Source organism: Magnolia sinica, chromosome 15, assembly GCF_029962835.1.
Source record: "Magnolia sinica isolate HGM2019 chromosome 15, MsV1, whole genome shotgun sequence".
Lineage (NCBI taxonomy): Eukaryota > Viridiplantae > Streptophyta > Magnoliopsida > Magnoliales > Magnoliaceae > Magnolia > Magnolia sinica.
Genome location: NC_080587.1, coordinates 58,587,547 through 58,595,383, shown reverse-complemented (window position 1 = coordinate 58,595,383; position 7,837 = coordinate 58,587,547). Strand labels below are relative to the sequence as shown.

At 43.0% G+C, this 7,837-nt stretch overlaps 1 non-coding gene across 1 annotated transcript; it reads left to right on the top strand.

The window, feature by feature from the left end:
- The first annotated feature begins 7,371 nt into the window (after nt 1-7,371).
- Nucleotides 7,372-7,478, top strand: LOC131228343 (small nucleolar RNA R71). Its single transcript, XR_009162849.1, has one exon. It is a non-coding gene; the product is annotated as a small nucleolar RNA R71 (small nucleolar RNA).
- Nucleotides 7,479-7,837: the final 359 nt, after the last annotated feature.

The following is a 7,837-nucleotide window of genomic DNA, read 5'->3' as shown; positions in this document are numbered from 1 at the left end:
TCCAGCCGCACTCCTCTCGTGCACAGCAGCAACTCTCCACGTCCCTGTCTTTCTCCCAAGCCGTGCACAGCAGCAGAACCTCTCCCAGAACCTCTTTCTCTCTCTCTCCCCTTTTACGTCTTCTTATACAGGACTGTCGTCCGGGAGTCCTACCCGGAATAGGGTGCGAAGACACTCTTCTTTACGCAGCCAGGCGCGGCAGCAGCGTGCGCAGCAGACGGAACACGGAAACACACCTCCGTTTGGCTTGAGATTTTGGATGACTGATCGTCAAGAATTGGAATCGGACTTCTTGGTGGGGTTCAAGATCGCTTGATCTATCATTTGAGCGGACTGGATTGTTGATCAGATCAGCATCTTGATCACGGAATGGCCCGAACATCTCGGTTGCGCGCAACAGAGCTTGGCGCTTCTTGCGCTGGGACGTTGGTGGAGGCCCTGATCGAAATCGGTTGAGAAATCCCCACCGTTCATTGAATTCCTTGTGAAAAATCAGTCGGGGAAGAGTAGTTTTCGTGGGTTCTTGTGTGGCCCATTGTACTCACTCAATTCACCGTTCATCTTATGTTGTACATCGATCTCCGTGTTTGCATCTGCATGGGGCCAGAAGGTCACCTAGGTCTTGGCCAGTGGACCCGTGGGATTCCAATGGACGGTCCAGATCGGACCGTCGCATCATGATGGTGGCCCACAAGACACTTCCGCAGGCTCTGTTTCGCGTTCGCAGGTGAAAGAACCTGTGTTGGAGAAGGGATCGGTCAGCGAGCGCGCTGACCGATTTCATGGGTCCGGTGCGCTGCACACATCCATGAATGTGTACACATGCAACCTAAGGTGGGGGCCATCATGATGTTCATGCTAAATCCGCTCCATCCATCCGTTTCTCTATCTCATTTAAGGGGTTGACACCAAAAATGAAGTATATCCAGCTATCTGGCGGGCCCCAGATTGATAATTTGTGGGCTGATCTGTCCGTTGGGCCATTTCCACAGTGATCCAGGAGCTGAAATTTCACGTGTACGGTTCATTTATGGTCTTCAGGACACGTATGGAGTTTTGATCTGATCAGATGGTGGGAACCCTATGATCTTGCATTTAGAACACTTTTCAGGCCACTTGAGCTTCAATTCCCGATTTCGCGGACCCCTGGTGTATAATTCCGTCGCTCTTGGTCTTAGAGTCCGTCCCATGCTTTAGTGTCATCGGATCGGTAAATCCATGCTTTTAGTGTCCTTTTCAATCCAAGCTCATGAAGACGCCTGCATCACAAATACAATTAAATTAGGCTATTAAAGCGGTGTCATGCTTGTAAATCCATACAATACATGGGTCGATATGCAATATTTGACCCTCAACACAACCCCCAACCAGCATTTTGCTAGTCCCGAGCAAAGTATGCGAAAAATAAGTTGAGAATTACAGGAGAATTTCTATGAACTCGAGTGATTTTGGAAAACAATCTAGATATTCAGAATTCAACAATTCATGAATGTTGGGCCTTACTCTCTCCTAGACTCAAATACACGGTAAACTTCATTCAAAGTATTAGTCCCTTAATTAGAAATAATCCTAAACATTGAGTTCCACAGATGTAAAGTGTAATCCCAACTTTCAACATTAATATTCAATTCTTTATTTCAGGATATCGTTGGTAATCAACAAGAGAATTCATAATAACCAAAGCTTGCCTCAAAGATCATCTTTTCATTCCTTCAGTTTTTTTTTTTTTTTTTTTTTTTTTTTTTACTAAAAACCAAGAAGGGGAATGAAGTCCACACTTATAGGGAGCAAACCTATAGTGAAGATTCTTTGCCTAACCTTTTTCAACGGTATTTCTTCCTTTTAATTGATCTTGACGGGCAATTGTTCCAGTTGGTTCCTTCTATGCTTACTGATCACAAAAATTAACCCTTCAGTTTCAAACTGAAATCTTGATGTGTAAGCGAGATGTGACATGTGAAATCATGACTCAATCAATGTTTACAACTTCTAATCATGGATTAATAATTAAACTTAACTGTGAAATCTAACGAGCAACTGAATCCAAGAGCAGTAAATCACCAACATTCCATATCCTGTGATTCTAAATCAAAGATGGTTGTCAAATCACTTTGAATTCACCAGAAAGTCCAGAAAAAATTTAAAAATTTTCACAATTTTTTTTTTGCTCAAGAAAATACTGATTAGGTAAACTAATCTCCCACTCCCAACCTAAAAGCTACATTGTCCTCAATGTAAAAGATATGAGTATGGAATGCGCATAGAACAACAAAAGTAAAGAAAAAGTGAAGGGAAGATAGTACCTGGATGATGAATCATGAGAGACTTTCAAAGAGATCGCAGCATGGAATCCAGTCAGCACGAGAGAGAAAATAACACAAAACTAACAAAAATAAAATCCTACCTATACCACTTTCGCAGGTGCTCTCGATTGCATTTAGCGCATGCAATAAGCCTTTAAACCCCTAGGTTACCCCTAGTGGACGAGTTGTAGTCTCGTGAGGGTTTGCAGGAATGTTACCCACAAACATTGAACTAGCTAGGAAAATGAAATAAGTTGAAAAGCTGGGTTGCCTCCCAGGAGCGCTAAGTTTAACGTCTTCAGCCAGACCAAAGCAACTACCATAATCTTATGAAAGCGATAAACCTACCTATACCTCCATCAGACTAGAAGATCATTCCTGGTAAACAGGATCAGTCAGAGGCATGGACATGTCCTCTGAATCAAATTTCTCGACAAATGGTTTCAATCGATGGCCATTGACTTTAAATTCCTTGCCATTGTCGGGATCTCTTATCTCAACGGCCCCATGAGGATAAGCAGTAACAACAATGTAAGGGCCGGTCCAACGAGATCGAAGCTTACCCGGAAAGAGATGTAATCGAGAATTGTACAAAAGGACCTTCTGACCAGGCGTGAATGATTTTCGCAAAATGTGTTGGTCATGAAATGTTTTCATCTTGTCCTTGTAAATTCTCACATTATCGTATGCATCATTCCGGATTTCTTCAAGTTCATTCAATTGAAGTTTGCGTAGCGAGCCAGCGTTGTCCAGATTGAAATTAAGATTTTTGATCGCCCAGTACGCTTTATGTTCCAACTTCACAGGCAAGTGACAAGCTTTCCCATAGACAAGTCTAAAGGGAGACATTCCAATAGGGGTTTTAAAGGTAGTACGGTATGCCCATAAGGCATCGGTCAATTGGATTGACCAATCCTTACGATCTGGGTTAACCGTTTTCTCCAAAATGTGTTTGATCTCCCTATTCGAAATCTCAGCTTGTCCACTTGTTTGTGGATGGTATGGGGTGCTCACTTTATGAGAGATACCGTATTTCTTCATTAAGCTCTCGAATGGTCTATTACAAAAGTGTGAGCCCCCATCACTAATGATGGCTCGAGGCGTTCCGAATCGAGAAAGGATGTTTTCTTTTAGGAATTTAATGACCGTGCGATGGTCATTCTTTCGACACGGAATCGCTTCGACCCATTTAGTGACATAATCCACGGCGAGCAAAATATACAGATTTCCAAACGATTGGGGGAATGGTCCCATGAAATCGATGCCCCGAAAAATGCCTTGATGATAAGAATGGGATTCAAAGGCATCATATTTCGACGGGACAATGCTCCCAATTTACGGACGCTCACAAGCTTTGCAAAACTCATGAGTGTCCCTAAACATAGTGGGCCGATAAAAGCCACACTGGAGAATCTTGGCCGTGGTCTTTTTAGCGAGAAAAGTGACCACCACAGGGCCTCTGAGTGACAGAAGGGGGTGGGTAATATTTCGTCGTACACATCTCCTTAGAATTTGGTCAGCGATATTTAAATAAATAAGGATCATCCCAGGAAAAGTTGCGCACCTCGGTAAAAATTTCTTCTTATCTTGCGCGGTCCATTGTGTCGGTATGGCACACTGTAGCAAGATAGTTAGCAATATCGCAAACCAAGGTGAATGGGAGACTCTGAATAGTTGTTCATCAGGGAACATGTCATTGATATGGGTCGCCTCAAGGGAATCAGAGGTATTAAGGCGAGAAAGGTGATCGGCCACTACGTTCTCTACTCCCTTTTTATCTTTAATTTCCAAATCGAATTCTTGGAGTAGAAGGATCCATCGTATCAAGCGGGGCTTAGAATCATTCTTAGAAAGAAGATACTTAAGTGCTGCATGATCGGTGTAGATAATAATCTTGGATCCGATCAAGTAGGACCTAAATTTGTCCAAGGCGAACACCACGGCTAAGAGTTCCTTTTCCGTAGTCGAGTAGTTTACTTGGGCAGGATTTAGAGTCCTACTTGCGTAGTGAATGACGTAGGGCTTCTTGTCTTTTCTCTGGCCTAGGACCGCCCCAAGAGCATAATCAGAAGCGTCGCACATAAGCTCAAAAGGAAGGTTCCAGTCGGGTGGCTGCATGATAGGTGCAGTGGTTAACGTGCCCTTAAGCTTGGTGAAAGCTTCCTGGCATTGCTCAGTCCACTCGTACGGAGCATCCTTTTGAAGAAGATTACATAATGGACGAGAGAGGAGACTAAAGTCCTTTATGAATCGTCTGTAAAACCCTGCGTGTCCTAAAAAGGATCGCACGTCTCTGATGTTCTTTGGTGGAGGTAGGTTAGAGATAAGATCGATTTTTGCCTTATCTACCTCGATTCCTTTGGACGAGATGATATGCCCAAGGACAATTCCCTTCTGAACCATGAAATGACACTTCTCCCAATTAAGTACCAGGTTCTTTTCTTCACATCTTTTCAGCACACATTTAAGACTTTCCAAGCACTTGCTGAAAGATGGACCGTAAACAGAGAAATCGTCCATGAAGACCTCTAGATATTGCCCCACCATATCAGAAAAGATACTAAGCATACATCATTTGAAGGTGGCGGGGGCATTACATAGTCCGAATGGCATCCTTCGATAAGCGAAAGGTGCCGTAGGGACATGTAAATGTGGTCTTTTCCTGGTCTTCGAGGGCTATCTCTATCTGGTTGTAGCCCGAATACCGTCGAGGAAACTATAATAGGAATGACCACTAACCTTTCCAGGATCTGATCAATGAATGGTAAGGGAAAGTGGTCTTTCCTCGTGACGTTATTCAACTTACTGTAGTCAATGCACATTCTCCAACCCGTAGTGATCTGGTTGGTACGAGTTCATTATTAGCATTGGCTACGATGGTGATTAGGACTTCTTAGGGACCACTTGAGTTGGACTCACCCATTGGGTCATCGGATATAGGGTATATAATACCCACATCCAATAAGTTTAAGAACCTCGGCCTTAACCACTTCCTTCATGTTTGGATTTAGTCTACGTTGTGGTTGCTAAGCGGTTTTTGCATTATCCTCAAGATATATGCGGTGAGTACAAATCGAAGGATCGATTCCTTTGAGGTCCGCTATCGTCCATCCCAGGGCTCCTTTATGCTCAATGAGAGTAGATATAAGCATACTCTCCTGTTCTTTCTCCAGGTGGGTAGAGATCACCACCGGGTATGTCTCATCTTGACCTAAATATGCATATTTCAAATCAGAGGGCAATGGTTTTAAGGTCAAGCTTCGGCGGCTTGAGGTTAGGCGGTAGAGGCACTACATCGGTTTGTGGTAATTCTTCAAATTGTGGCCTCCATCGGTTAACTTCAAGTACCGGTGCAATATCAAGCAAGGCGCACGTCTCCCTAATCATGTCATCATCAAAATCATGGGAGTGGGCCGGGCACGTCTCTAGAGGGTCGGAGGATAAGGTCAGAGGTGTCGTATCTTCCACGAAAGAGTCAATCATGTTAATGTCGTGGAACTCGTCATCATCCTCTGAATTGCTGCCGTTATTGAAAAAAATGTTTGACTCCAATGTCAAATTTCCAAAAGACATAGTCATGATCCCATTCCTGCAATTGATAATTGCATTTGACGTGGCAAGGAATGGGCGACCAAGAATGACAGGAATCTGAGTGCTCATGTTATTGATGGGTTCAGTGTCCAGGATGATAAAGTCTACAGGGTAGTAAAATCTATCAACTTGGACCAACACATCCTCAATTATCCCTCTTGGTACACGAACAGAGCGATCAGCAAGTTGTAGTGTGGTTAGGGTGGGTTTTAATTCACCCAAACCTAACTGTTTGTATACTGAGTAGGGAATCAAATTGACGCTCGCTCTTAAGTCAGGAAGTGCAGGAGTAATTCGATGGTTCCCGATTACACATGATATGGTTGGGCTACCGGGATCCTTGAATTTCTGCGGCACGTCTTGCTTTAGGATGACACTCACTTTCTCAGTCAAGAAGATTTTCTTTTGAACAATTTTCCGTCTTTTGGTCGTGCATAAGTCTTTCAGGAATTTGGCATATGAAGGTATCTGTTTAACGACATCAAGTAGAGGAATGTTGACTTTCACCTGTTTGACACCTCTAGAATATCCGAGAGTTAGAGAGAGGTTTTGGTGAAACCAACCGTTGGGGAATGGAGCAACTGACTTCTCTAGAAGTTCAGGTTCTACTTTTTGTGGGGCATCCTGGATCCATCATTGTTGTCCTCTTTTGGTTCTTGGGGCTTTTCGAGCCTAAACAGGAAGAGTTTTATCAATGATCTTCCCACTCCTAAGAGTGGTGATGGATTTAGCATGCCCCATCTGATTTGAAGAGCTGGGATCATTATTCTCGTACTGCGGTTTAGGATTGGGGAGAGGTTGTGCAGGAAGCATCCCCTTTTCTATAACCGTCATACGAGAATCTATCTTTTGCATAAAATCTGTGATTCCCCGCATTGCCTGAGCCAGCTCTTGTATGGGATTTTGAACCGGTTCCTCTTGAGGTTTCACTTGATTTGGATTTTGATTGAAGAAACCTGGAAGAGTCGCCGTTTGTCCATTTCTCCAACTAAAGTTTGGATGATTTTTTCAGCCAGGATTGTATGTGTTGGAGTTAGGTCCAGTAAAAGGTCTTTGATAATTATTTACGGCATTGGCTTGTTCATTCAACACTCCTCGAAAGGCAGGTATTGTAGGACAGTTTTCAGTTGTGTGAATGTTGCAATCACAGATGCCGCAAACAATTTCATTGACCTTATCCTTCTTTCCTTCCATGGCCTCAACTTTCCTTATGAGCGTAGTCACTTTACACTTAAGATCATCCTCTTCTTTCAAGAGATATAATCCACCTTTCTCCTTTAATTGAGTCGGCCTAGACGTGGTGTTCGACTTTGGGTAATAGTCCTAAGATTGTGTTTTTTCAGCCAAACTATCAAGGTAGTCCCATACCTCGTCGATATCTTTATTAATGAACTCTCCATTACACATTGTCTCGACCATTTGGCGCATGGAAGATGTCAGTCCATCATAGAAAATATTTGTAATGCGCCACGTTTCAAATCCGTGTTGTGGGCATGAACTGACCAAATCTTTGAACCTTTCCCAACATTGAAAGAATGTTTCATCTTCCTTTTGGGCAAAGTTCATTATCGCTTTTCTGAGGGTAATCGTTTTATGATGTGGGAAGAATTTTTTTATGAATTCCCTCTGCATATCGTTCCATGTGCCAATGGATCTAGGACGCAGTGAATGTAACCACGTCTTAGCTTTCTCTTTTAAGGAAAAAGGAAAGAGTTTCAGCCTAATTGTATCTTCAGATACATTAGGAAAACATAATGTAGCTATAATCTCATCGAACTCTTTCAAATGTAAATATGGACTTTTAGATTCAAGTCCATAGAATTTGGGAAGGAGTTGGATAACTCCTGGCTTGATGTCCATTTGTCCTGTGTTTTCGGAAAAAATCATGCATGAGGGCATACTCACTCCCGCCGGTTGTAGATAATCTCATAAAGTATGAGGCG